The sequence below is a fragment of the Pseudopipra pipra genome, chromosome 13 (assembly GCF_036250125.1).
Source record: "Pseudopipra pipra isolate bDixPip1 chromosome 13, bDixPip1.hap1, whole genome shotgun sequence".
In the NCBI taxonomy this organism is placed as follows: Eukaryota; Metazoa; Chordata; class Aves; order Passeriformes; family Pipridae; genus Pseudopipra; species Pseudopipra pipra.
In genome coordinates this window covers 17,775,698-17,789,380 of record NC_087561.1, presented here as the reverse complement: position 1 = coordinate 17,789,380, position 13,683 = coordinate 17,775,698, and the positions used below count along the sequence as shown (strand labels likewise).

Here is a 13,683-nt window from a genome sequence, read left to right as displayed (position 1 = left end):
CAAAAAATCCCCTCTAGCCATTCTAGCACACGAACAGCTCCTGGGTTCAGGAGCCTGCACTGTTTGGAAGCTGGCATTTTATCTCAGAGGTCATTGGTGTGATCAAATCCTTTAATTATGGAATTTAGCAAAAAGGATGCTTTCCCCTCAGTTCTGGAGATAACTGAACAGTTTTTAGAAGAACTTCTGAGAAGCTCTCCCAAGCCTGCATTTTGGAAGTCGTACTGGTAGAACCAGCAAAGTGAGGAAATTGCAGACTCCACAGGCTATCCAGTGGAGGGCACAGAACCCCCTCAAGTTCCATTCCAAATGCTGTCCACACACAGACCCCCCCCTTTTCAGACAAAGCTGTTGACAGGAGTTCTACCAAACTAAGGGCATCTTAAGGGCAGTTTTGTTTCTAAATCATCTCAGTGCCTAAGGAAGAGCATAAAGAACACAGCCATGCCAAAGCCAGGTATGCTGCCCCCAGGAACAAACACTACTCACCTCTCGGGAACTCCGTCACCTGGCAGGACCTGTCTGGAGAAAAATATAAATTTGATGAAAACAGCACAAAATCATGAACTGCAGCGCAGATTTGCCGAAACATTTCAGCAAAGCTGTGCTGCAGTCCAAGGGGCACAGCCCCTTGGGGGGGGGGGGAAAAGAAAACCGCTCTCTGGTTTGCAGGGTCTCCACTGAGAGCTCCTCGATCTGAAAAATCCTCTTGGACGCCCGTTCACAACTCTCCGCTGAGAAATCCTCAATCCGAAGACTCCTCTGCGACGAGCACGTGACGAACTGCACCGCAAGCCGAGGCCCTTGGTGCCTGAATGAGAGCGTTCCACGGACACTGCAGTGGCCACCCAGCACTTCAGTGACATCACAGCGACAGTGGGGGCAACAGTCCTGTGACATCACGGAAACAGCCGTTCAAGGTTCCCCACGCTGCAATGGTTTTGGGTGGCTTCTTGACCCCTGGAATGTTGAATCTTGCTCTCCTGTTGGAGCCTGACCTCCCTTTCTCGCAGTGACTTGTCAGCTTACCTCCTGATGTAAAGCTCATCTTTCTGCCTAAAACTCATCTGGAAATCAACTCTGCTCTTCCATGGAAAAATGGAATAATAAGTTTTGAATCCGTGTCTGTGTGGAGGCTGTTGGCTAGTCACCCACAGCCCATAGTGCTGTGAATAAAATAACGCCTTGCTTTTTAACACTAGCAATGCAGGGTTTGAGGGTTCTGTTATCCCGAGGATTTCAGAGGTATTTGACAACAGTAGCTGACTCCAGGAAGAGTGAGATTCCTCCCCAGCAGCCCTCACGGCACAGCCCTCGCTGTACCAAGCGGGGCTTCTCCCCTTTTACTGTGGAGAGGCTTGGAGGACATTCAGAACAGCTGTGATTGCCTGACATGGACAGCATTTGTTGTCAATCCCTCAGGGACACGTCCGTGTTCCACACGTGGCAGGGAGCCCTTGGAGCAGCTGTCAGAGTGGGGGTGCCCCCGTGGGTGCTTCCTGCCCGTTCTCCCCCCTTTGGCCACTTCTCCCATAGCCACTCAAGTCAGACTTTCTCCCAAGAAAGTTCTCTGCCCAGCACTGAGCTCTTGGTGCACCTGCAAAAACCAAATTCCCTTAGGCTTGTGGGAAACCTACAGGGTTGGAACCCTCAGTGGACATGGAGCTCTTAAATCCTTCTCCTATCCAACTTCTGTGTGCGTGTAAGATTTTCTGGGGCCCTGACTAGCCTTTCTGTCTGCTACAGTGGAATATCAGGGCGACGGAGCAGCGGGTGTGTGTGAGGGGGTCTCTCTCTTTGCTGCCTGCTGAGGGGAAGGTGCTGAGAGACTGTGCATGCTCCGAGAGCGAGGGGAACCGTTCGGTGAGAGGCAGACTCGAAGCCTTCATCCCCTGCGACCACCCGAGAGAAGTGGGCAGGCGCCAGAAGGCGTGTCCCGAGATTTCCATAGAAATCCATACCACTCTGGGGTAGTTCCTGAATATGTCAAACCGTGCGATGGATATGGATGACCTGCTGGGAGAAAATGAAATGTACTGGCTAATACATACTTGTGGCAGTACTAGAAGCAGTGACCTGCCCTGAAAGGCTCAAGTAAGCAGTGGGCACTGGTCCAAGTTTGAAAAGACTTCTGGCCTGCAGATCCCCTTGAAATGCTTTTCACAGTAATTCTCCAATGGGAGAATCCTGCTGCTGAAAAATTCCTGCCATTGGGAGATCCAGCTCCAAGGGAGTTCAAAGAGCACAGGAGGAATTCAAGCATTGTTGGAGGCCAAAACGGCCCATTTCTGCACTGGCACATGTCACTTCTCCTGTGAGCAGATGTGCTCCAGGACACTTTTAGACGTGGGCCTTGGTGGGACTAGTTCAAGCTGATGTGAGTGGGAGAAAGATATGGCTCAGGGGAGAAAGGCAGGGCTCTCTGACACTATTTGCACCTTACCTGTGTAGGACCATCCACCATTTCTAGTGCCATGATCCCAAGGGCCCAGATGTCCACTTTGGCATCATATTTGTCTCCTGTCAACATTTCTGGGGCCATATAGAAAGGAGTCCCAAGGAATGACCACTGTTTCTTCTGCCAGGGTGTAAGCCAAGCACAGAAGCCAAAATCAACTGCAGAGAAAAACAAGTACTGTTAAAACCGGCTTGAATTATGAAAGCAAACACAAGAATTCCCCACTCTCAGTCTGAGAGCACAGTGTTGAATCTAGCTGGAAGAGTGCTGTGCTCTGTTTCCTCTGGAAGGGACATACCCAAACCAAAGGCACTCTTGACAGCCTCATCCTCTCTAGAGCTCTCTGCACATTGCAACTCTGCTCTCAGCTTACAGCAGTGGGCTGGGCACTCCCACCAGCACCACTTTTGGGGAACTGGCAGGCACTCAAAGGCAACCCCAGACCCTGCCTCCCAGGAACGCTGTGCCTGACCAAGAACACCTACTCAATTTTACAGATCCATCCCTCCCCGAGGGGAAGAGCTCCAGCACAGGCCAGTCCTTGCTTTCTGAGACTTGACCTGGGGCTTCTCCAGGAGCCGTAATCAACATTAGGACAAAACAAATGCTGCTAAAATATTAGGAACTTGCAGCTTTGAATGACACCAAAGGCAGTGCTAACCAAAGCTTTCATTCCTTCAAGCATTACTTCTCCAACAGCCACAGGTTCCTTCTCCACTTCTTCCTCTTCATTCTCCTGACGGGAGTCAGAGGACCCGAGACGACCACCCGAGAGAAGTGGGCAGGCGCCAGAAGGCGTGTCCCGAGATTTCCATAGAAATCCATACCACTCTGGGGTAGTTCCTGAATATGTCAAACCGTGCGATGGATATGGATGACCTGCTGGGAGAAAACGGGAGCCGTGAGGGGGGAGCGCTCGCGCGTGTCAGGCGGAGTCATCCCCCGCGCGTCCGGCAGCGTAATAAACAACTAGCGGCTTCATAGCGCCTGTGGCTCTTGAGTTTTACTACCGTGGCCTTTTCCCGGCATCACCGAGGCCTCAGCTGAGATGGGGTGATCCCCAGGCTGAAGCAAAACCGCTGCGGGCTGAAGCAGCGGGGCACAAGGGCTGAGATGAGAATGGCTCTGGGCTGAGACAAAACCGGCTGCAGCTGAGGCGGGGGGGGGGGGGCAGTTATGAGGCAGAAAGGGCTGTGGGCTGAGGCAAAATCGGCTGCGGGCTGAGGGAAAAACTGGTGCGGGCTGAGGCAAAACCGACTGTGATCTGAAGGAAAAATGGCTGAGGGTTGAGGGAAAAAGTGGTGCGGGCTGAGGGGAAAACCCCTGAGGGCTGAGGCAAGAACAGTTGCCGATGAGGCGGGGCGGCCCCCAGGCTGAGGCAGCAGCGGCGACGGTTCTCAGCCTGGGCGATGGGGTGGGGGGGGAAGAGGCCAGGCACTGAGCACAGTGGCGAGGAGTCTCCCTACAGCTCCCCGGCCCCACGCCGTCCCGCTCCCAACTTGAAGGAAGCCCCAGTCCCGTCCCGTCCCCCCCCACACCTTTTCGTTTTTCCTTTAATTTTTTCCTGTTCCTACACAAATACATATATATATGTGTATATATATATGTGTGTGTATGTATATATATGTTTATACATATATATACACACTATATGTACACACTATTTACAGTCTCTCTATATATACACACACACAAGTATGTACATTATCTATATATAAGGGAGCATTATATAAGGGGCTACAGTGCAGGAGAGTTATGGGGTGTCGTGCAAATGCCCTATAGAGTACAGAGTACAGGCCAAGCAGAATGTCTGTACATCTGCATTTATTATTTCTTGGAAGTAGCTGGAACAGACAGGGTTTGCCCATCAGAAGGAGCTGAGTTCCCAAGCTGGGAACACGACTGGCTGTGCTGATTTACAAGGGGTCTGGCTTCCCCAGTGAATCCCAGGTGAAGCAAGGCTGCCTGTTCCCCGCACGATAGCCCAGGCTGGGCAGGGACGATGCCCCCTCGCTGTGGGCTCCAGTTCCTAACAGCTGGGCAGTATTTTTTAACAACTTGTGGGAAAAACAGGGTTTTTTGGAGGGTGCTGCATTTATGTACATACTCAGGCCACCTTCAGCAGAGAGTCCCGCGGAAATGAAAACGGGGGAAATGGGTGGGAAATGTTTCATTTCGGCCTTTCATAACTTCAATGTGAAGTGACTGAAGCAAAAGGTTTACACAAACACATATTCAGGGACTTCTGCCTCCGCCTGCCCCGCTGGCAGCCGCGAGAGGGCGATCTGTATCCATTCACCCACCCATCCTTCCATCCGTCCAGGTAAAACCATGGCCAGGTACCGACGCAACACACACCCCGATAAATACAGGGTATCGTTTACTGAAGATATCATACATTATCCTATACACGATATTATACCTCTCTCTACAGTGTGTAGCACCTATAGAAGGGCCTCCAAATGTCTATAAAAATACATATTACATATATACATTATACACATATATTACATTATATACATATATACATATACTATAGATACAAACAATATATATTTACATAAACACTGTATATATACACATATATATATACATATAATACATATATCCTGCCTCCCAGTGCCTGACCAGGAACGCCTACTCAATTTGACAGATCCATCCATTCCGAGAAGAATACTGCCACTTTCGATGTTTCTGTGGAACACTAGATTTGAGTGAAGGAAGTCCAGTCCTTTCAGGCACTGAGATTAAACACAGAAACACAAGAGGAAAAATTAATTAGGCTGATTTTATCCCACAAAAAAGGAAATGGCTCTAAAAGATCAAATTTCCAGGTGACACATCAATTGCAGACATACCTCAAGTGGCAAAGTTTGGAATAATAAATAAAACAAAATGAAATTAAACTGAAAAAGAAAGTACAACAACATTATAGGAGTACAATAACAGAGTACAAGAAATGCAGTGAGACTGGCAGGCCGTTCACTTGGATGCTCTTTTCTTCTCCACATCATAACAGCAACGCAGAAACAAAGCTCTGAACAGGAAATCACTCCTGTTCTTACCACCTTTTGCAAAGAACCCTCCTGTCCAACCTGTCAGAAGCATCCCTTACCTCCCGACTGATAGAGGCTATCATCTCTTCCTCAAGAGCTTGTATGAAAACCACAGTAGCTAAGGAGCATCCCTCCACGTATTCCATCACCAGCCAGAGTTGTTCATTGAAAAGGTAGCTGAAAGAAGAAACCCACAGCATGGAGATGAATGGGCCCAGCTAAATGACCTTATGGGAAAGACTGCAGTTGAGTTTTCTTGCCAGGTCACTTGTAAATGAAGAAAGAATCTGAGCAGGCTAAATGAGAAAGGCTCATCTGTGAAAAAGGAGATGTCTTAGATGGCAAGCAAGGCAAAAATGCAGTTTAGTGACAGCAGAGAGAAATCTGGAACCAGGACATTGCCATCAGCTGCTTCATCATCTTAACTCATCCCTTCCAGCCTGAACTCCAGGAAGCAGGCAGCACAGACTTCTCCATGGGAGGAGGGTGTGCACCACTGAGGGCAGATGTTGGTCAACCCCTTGGAAAGCATTGCATAAAGTGCATTCAGAAACAGGGAAAACCATTTAAAACCTGGCACATTGTGTGGTTGTGCAAACAAGAGCCAAGTCTTCCTGGCATCCACAGCAACAGAAAGTAGAGGGAAAACCCCAAGGTCAATAATTTCTAGGTGGGTTTATCAGCACGTATCATTAAGGCAAAGAAAAGATGATCAGTTTGAAAAAAACCAGACCCCAAAAGAACAGGGAGGTAGTGAACTGAAGGGCTGTGGCTTTAGGAAGACATGGCAGATGCAGGTTTTGGAAGACACGCTTCAAACTACGTATACCAGAAAAGGCCAAGGCAGACACAAGGCAAGCTCCTCCCTGAAGGAGCTAAGATACCTGTGCCCTGCACCTCCCGTCCACTGCAGGTGGAGGAGTTATAAAATAATGAAGAGCTCCATGTTCTTCCAGTGACCAAAGTGGCTTTTTAGCCTTTGGCTTGCAGTTTGTCAATGAACCTCAACGTGATAATCCCAGAACCACTCACCTGTCTATATAGCGAATGATATTGGGGTGCCTCATTCTCTTCAGGACTGCTACCTCAGTTACAACAAGCTCCCTTTTGTTCTTTCTGTCGAGAACAAAAATCTTCTTGATGGCCACCTAAAAGGAGATTGAAAGCCACAGACTTGAGAAGTCTGTTGCACGGGACCACAACGCACATGAAGCAGGTGTCTTTGGAATGATGGAGCCAGGGTGGGCCAAACTGCCTGGGATTAGACACCAGAGCTTCTTAACTGACAGGACAAGAGGCGATTCCTCCGCTCGCCCTTGTGTGCCAGTTACAGGACACATGGCTATAGACATTTTGCCTTGTAAACTCTGGACAAATGGTCTGCAAACAATCAATCCGTAATGGAGGAAATCCCATCCTAAAAGGTCATGAGGGTTACACAAAAAAATACAATCCCAGAACTTTGTAACATGTTGAAGTTGGATTTTGCAACTCTAAAGAACGTTTTTAACCCAGTTCCTATTTGCAGTTCTTTTCTGGGTTTGAAAAGGAATAACCCATTCTAGGGTATTTTATGGATGTGGCCGGGGTTATGAGCAGCGCTCAGGGCCTTTAGATCCCTTGCAGACTCCTGTGTAAGTGCACTTCCCAAGTGCAGCACTGCAGCTGGGTAAGGAGCCACCAAGTAGCTGATGCATTAGCATAGTCAGTAAATAAGTCTGAGCAAAGGTGTCCTTCTCTGAAAGATACCCCTGCCCTCCTTGTGTTCTTTTGGGGACTTAATAAGGACAAGGTCTGTCCAAACCGTGTCTTGCAGGCTGACACTTGTCTGCCCTCAGAGGAACAGTCTCTGCAGCAAAGATCTCGTGGCCACCCAGAGCTGTGGCCACAGCTCCCAGCGGAGGGGAAAGCACTCGAGAGCTGCACAATCTGCCGGGGGTGCTGCCCTTACCCGTCTTCCTGTGGCAATGTCAACTCCTCGGAAAACTCTTCCACAAGACCTAGAAACAGAGCAGCAGCCAAGAAAGGAGAAGGCGTTTAGGCCCTGGGTGAGAAAGCCAGCCCAGAGAGCAGAGCTCTGCTGCCCAGAGTGTTTATAAAACACTCGACTTCAGCCAGCAGCCCAGCAGCCCAGCAGCCCAGCAGCCCTCTGCCATGCAGGGTGGCCAGGAGAAAACATAGGACATACTCCATGTCCTGCTCCTTGTTACAGGCAAGAGACTGCCAGCATTGAGTTGTCTTTGACAATGCCTTCTGACCACAGTTATTAAATACTGATCAGGACTGACAGACAGGAGGATGTAAGCCCAGTGTCTGCCCATGTTTGCAGCTTGCCTGACTGCATGCTTGATATGACACCAGCAAAATCCCTGGCCCATGGTTTTGTAGAAGTAGCTGAGATTGGACTTACCCTTGGCCAATTATCTGCTGTACAGTGTATTTCTTCGTAGGGTTCCCCTCACTCACAATGCCCTCTGAAAGAAACAACATGAAAGATGCTCATGTGAAGATACCACCTTGCAGCAGATCCAAAAGGCAGCCCCACTGTGCAGGGCTGTGAGCCCTTTGTAGTCAGCTGGTAACAACAACAACAACAACAACAACAATAACCACAACAGCAGAGGCAGCTCTGAAGCACAGGTGGCTCCACAAAGACTGATTTTCCACAGTCTTTTGAGGCTTTACCTTGACAGGAAACCACGCACATGGAGGAATGCTCAGAGCAGACAGAAATCAGAAAAGAACAGGCACCAATGCAAGAGTTTGTTGTCTACAAAAATTAAGGACAGCTGGTGCAACAGAGCCCTTATTTTCTTGGAGAGAAACACTCCGTGTGATTCAGCAGAAGGAACAGCCACAGTGCTCTGTTGCTTCCTCTCTTCCTTTAGTAGAACTAAAGCTGACATGCATACCATGGAATGGACTGCTGTACCAGCCAGGAAATACGTGATACGTACTGAGGTCATCAAGGAAACGTCGTGTTAGTGGCAATAGCTTTGGCGGCCGGTACGTGATTTCCTTTGGAATGCTTTTCTTCTGAGTGTCTCCTTTCCCGGTGCTTGTGCTTGGCATTTCAGTGTCGGGAAAGGAGATTTCTTCAGACTGTGGTGCTGCAGCAACAGCTGCCATTGGTGAGCTCTTGAGGATCTGTGGCAAGAATTAGTTTATGTCAGAAAGGTGGCTTGCAGAGGTGCCCCAGGATCCTATTTCAAATGCAAACCCTTCGGAAGACTTGGCCACAAGTTGGGCTCTTAAACTGTCTTTTGCTGCCCACTTCACAAAGTGAATGGACGAGAAAAAAAGACAGGATTTACACGAGTTCATGGGCAGTTTTCTCTTCAATTTTCATGCATTTTCTCAACTAGGTTGTGCAGAGGGGCAACTACCCTCTAGGGCACAGTTATTGCTGTGTGTCCTGAAAGGGACAGTCTGACTCAGCTTGGAAGTTCAAAACCTCTTTTCCAGGTGTCAGTGGCTGGGCTGAAGCACCATGTCATGGCAGGGCTCCAGCCCTCACACTCTTCAGCCATGCATGGCAAGCACTGGCTGCTCAGGAACTTGCAGCTCTGAATGACACCAAAGGCAGTGCTAACCAAAGCTGGCACTTACTGATTTCACTCCTTCAGGCTTTGCTTTGTCGTTTTCCTTCTCTGCTTGCTCTTCCTTACTCTCTTGTCCAGAAACAGAGGGAGCCAGCAGAGGTTCTGGTGATGGTGTTGTGAACCTCTGTGTAAAGAATCTCCTGATTGCATCGAGCAGAGGCCTCATGTTGTTGAGACTACCGGATTTTTCTAAAAATGGATGCTGCCCAAAGGAAAAAACACAGAAAGAAAGGAGCCATTACTTTCCAAATGCAGTTTCCCACAGGCTCCAGCGGGATTCCTCTGGTTACCAGCAATACACATCAGGAGGACTGAGGGCACCATCTACACCTCCAACTTCATGTCCAGGACCTTGCTATCACAGGCAAACATGGCCCCTAAGGCCCTTAATCAATTTCTCAAGGTCTCTGCAGCAAGGAGGTTTGCCTTGCCAGTGCTCGGGAATGCCACTTGCTGTCTCGGGCCTTTTTCCATTTCAGAAAACTCAAAGGACTCCCTTAGGTTCCTCTTCTCTAAAGACCTGGACTATTTTAGGAGTGAAAACTGATGAGGAGCATAAGCCCCTCCTCGGGAAATTCCCGTACCTCTAAGCAAGGTCAACGCCAGGAGGATGCAGGCCTGTGTATTGTTCTGAAGAGCACTGAGGTGGAGGTTCTCAGCACCCAGACAAGAGCAGGGACACAAGGGGCAGAGCGCTGATGGACTCAGCTCTGGCTTGCAGGGAGAGCAGTGTGTGCATTCCACCCCTGCCCCTCCCTGTGCTGGCTGCCACCTTCCTTCCCAGCAGGGACAGCCCAGTGGCACCTTGTGCAGCTCCCTCTCTCTGCCACAAAACCTGCCAGAACCCTGGAGCACTTCTGGCCTGCTTGAATGTGCCAGGCAGCAAATGGGGCTGGGACAAGGCCCGCTCAGCTGTCCCTCCTTGAGTGGCAGAAACCTCAAAGTGTGGGGCAGGAGGGACAGCTGTTTCACCTGCAGCCACTTTACCTTCAGCAGCTGCTCGGCCGTCCATCGACGCTTCTCATTCCGTTTCAGGCAGGACTCCAGGAAGGAACGGAACACCGGCAACAGGTTTCTGCGAGTTTTCAGCTTGGGTGGCTTGTACTTAGGCTGGGACAAAAGACACAAGGCAACCATTAACCATCCCTCCCCAAGGGGAAGAGCTCCAGCACAGGCCAGTCCTTGCTTTCTGAGACTTGACCTGGGGCTTCTCCAGGAGCCCTGATCAACATTTGAGCTTAAGGAAGCAGAGAATTTTCAGCATCCAGACCAGTCCTGCTAATTGCCTTCAACTCTTTTTGCTGCCTTCTGCAAGGCAAATGCAATCCAAAAGAAGTCTTCCAAGAAAAGTCAGGGACCTTTTTCAGATAGACTGGAAGACTGACATTTTCCATAATTGTTGCCTTCCTCAGGAATTAACTGTGCAGCATTTAACTTGGTTTCAGCTGTTAGTCATGGGGTTTTATCCCCGTATACCTTCCTGGCCTATTGCACACTCCTTTGGTGTAAGAGCGGGTCATTTCATTTTAGGGAATTAGCATCTACAACTGCAAACCTGGAAATACATTGGCTTACTACAAGGAGCTGTGCTAGAACCTACTTTTAGAAATGTACTGGCTAATACATACTTGTGGCAGTACTAGAAGCAGTGACCTGCCCTGAAAGGCTCAAGTAAGCAGTGGGCACTGGTCCAAGTTTGAAAAGACTTCTGGCCTGCAGATCCCCTTGAAATGCTTTTCACAGTAATTCTCCAACGGGAGAATCCTGCTGCTGAAAAATTCCTGCCATTGGGAGATCCAGCTCCAAGGGAGTTCAAAGAGCACAGGAGGAATTCAAGCATTGTTGGAGGCCAAAACTGCCCATTTCTGCACTGGCACATGTCACTTCTCCTGTGAGCAGATGTGCTCCAGGACACTTTTAGATGTGGGCCTTGGTGGGACTAGTTCAAGCTGATGTGAGTGGGAGAAAGATATGGCTCAGGGGAGAAAGGCAGGGCTCTCTGACAGTATTTGCACCTTACCTGTGTAGGACCATCCACCATTTCTAGTGCCGTGATCCCAAGGGCCCAGATATCCACTTTGGCATCATATTTGTCTCCTCTCAACATTTCTGGTGCCATATAGAAAGGAGTCCCAACGAGTGACCACCGTTTCTTCTCCCAGGGCGTAAGCCAAGCACAGAAGCCAAAATCAACTGCAGACAAAAACAAGTACTGTTAAAACCAGCTTGAATTATGAAAGCAAGCACAAGAATTCCCCACTCTCAGTCTGAGAGCACAGTGTTGAATCTAGCTGGAAGAGTGGCTGTGCTGTTTCCTCTGGAAGGGACATACCCAAACCAAAGGCACTCTTGACAGCTGTGGTGGATGAGAAGACAGAATGGGAGAGATATGCTGCCTGGAAAAACATAAATGGGATCTAAATGGACCTGTTGCTTACTGAATAATTCACCCACCGGACTGACAGTTTTTCCCCAGTTTATTGTTGTGTGTTTATGAATTCTTATGCACCCCAGTTTATTGTTAAATTTTATGAATTCTGTCCTACCTCCATATTGTCTCCCTTTCTCCCTCAGATTTTCCGTCCAAAAGTTGTTTTTCCCCCTGTCTCCCCAGTTTTCCCGCTCCTCTGCCGCTGATTGGTCACAGCCTGCCGCAGTGCAGGGAGAGCTACCATTGGCCCATTCCCTCAGAGACCCGAGAGTTCCACCCACCTTTCCCCTGTCTCCCTATCACACTTTTCCCTGAGTTGTCAATCTCTTGCGCCTCCCCAGGTTAGAATCCACCCCTCAAACCTACTTTATTTAAACCCTTGTTGCCCCTAAATAAAGTGGCATTGCTGCACGAGACCTCAACTGTGTCAGAACCCTTATTGCAGTGCCCGGTCCCATTTCCCTTCCCCCCACGGACTGTGGCAGACAGCCTCATCCTCTCTAGAGCTCTCTGCACATTGCAACTCTGCTCTCAGCTTACAGCAGTGGGCTGGGCACTCCCACCAGCACCACTTCTGGGGAACTGGCAGGCACTCAAAGGCAACCCCAGACCCGCCTCCCAGGAACGCTGTGCCTGACCAAGAACACCTACTCAGTTTGACAGATCCATCCATTCCGAGAAGAATACTGTCACTTTTGATGTCTCTGTGGATCACTCGATTTGAATGAAGGAAGTCCAGGGCTTTCAGGCACTGAGATTAAACAAAGAAACACAAGAGGAAAAATTAATTAGGCTGATTTTATGGCACAAAAAAGGAAATGGCTCTAAAAGATCAAATTTCCAGGTGACACATCAATTGCAGACATACTTCAAGTGGCAAAGTTTAGAATAATAAAAAAAATAAAATGAAATTAAACTAGAAAGGAAAGTACAAGCCAGGACCACAGACAGGACCAGATGGTGGAAGACCTTTCCTTGGAGGAAAGGCTCTGAGCAACCTGGTCTAGTTGAAGATGGCCCTGCTCGTTGCAGGGGGGTTGGACTAGATGCCACTTAAAGGTCTCTTCCAAGCCAAATTATTCTGTGATGCTACTTATTTGTCATTTGAAAAGCACCAAGACTGGAGATTAGTAGCAGAGGAGGTCTCCTGATGCCTCTGAGTTTAGCTGATGACAAAGCCCATCCCTGGACAGCTGTTTCACCTGCAGCCACTTTACCTGCAGAAGCAGCCTGGTGGGCCATCGGGGCCTCACATTCCAGTTCAGGCAAGACTGCAGGAAGGAGAGGAACACAGGTGACAGGTTTCTGGGAGTCTCCAGCTTGGGTGGCACGTCCTTAGGCTTGGGACAAAGGAAACACAAGACAGGCATTAACCATCCCTCCCCAAGGGGAAGAGCTCCAGCACAGGCCAGTCCTTGCTTTCTGAGACTTGACCTGGGGCTTCTCCAGGAGCCGTAATCAACATTAGGACAAAACAAATGCTGCTAAAATATTAGGAACTTGCAGCTCTGAATGACACCAAAGGCAGTGCTAACCAAAGCTTTCATTCCTTCAGGCATTACTTCTCCAACAGCCACAGGTTCCTTCTCCACTTCTTCCTCTTCATTCTCCTGAGCAGAGTCAGAGGACCCGAGACGACCACCCGAGAGAAGTGGGCAGGCGCCAGAAGGCGTGTCCCGAGATTTCCATAGACCAGCGCCCACTCTGGGGTAGTTCCTGAATATGTCAAACCGTGCGATGGATATGGATGACCTGCTGGGAGAAAACGGGAGCCGTGAGGGGGGAGCGCTCGCGCGTGTCAGGCGGAGTCATCCCCCGCGCGTCCGGCAGCGTAATAAACAACTAGCGGCTTCATAGCGCCTGTGGCTCTTGAGTTTTACTACCGTGGCCTTTTCCCGGCATCACTGAGGCCTCAGCTGAGATGGGGTGAACCCCAGGCTGAAGCAAAAACCGCTGCGGGCTGAAGCAGCGCGGCACAAGGGCTGAGATGAGAACGGCTCTGGGCTGAGACAAAACCGGCTGCAGCTGAGGCGGGGGGGGGGGGGGGCAGTTATGAGGCAGAAAGGGCTGTGGGCTGAGGCAAAACCGGCTGCGGGTTGAGGGAAAAATTGGTCCGGGCTGAGGCAAAACCGGCTG

The 13,683-nt window shown here is 49.5% G+C and overlaps 1 protein-coding gene across 1 annotated transcript in view; it reads right to left on the bottom strand.

The window, feature by feature from the left end:
* The window catches only part of LOC135421584 (serine/threonine-protein kinase PAK 3-like), a 66,825-nt gene that overhangs the window by 22,137 nt on the left and 31,005 nt on the right, over positions 1–13,683 (bottom strand). The gene's annotated exons all lie outside the window — the stretch shown is intronic.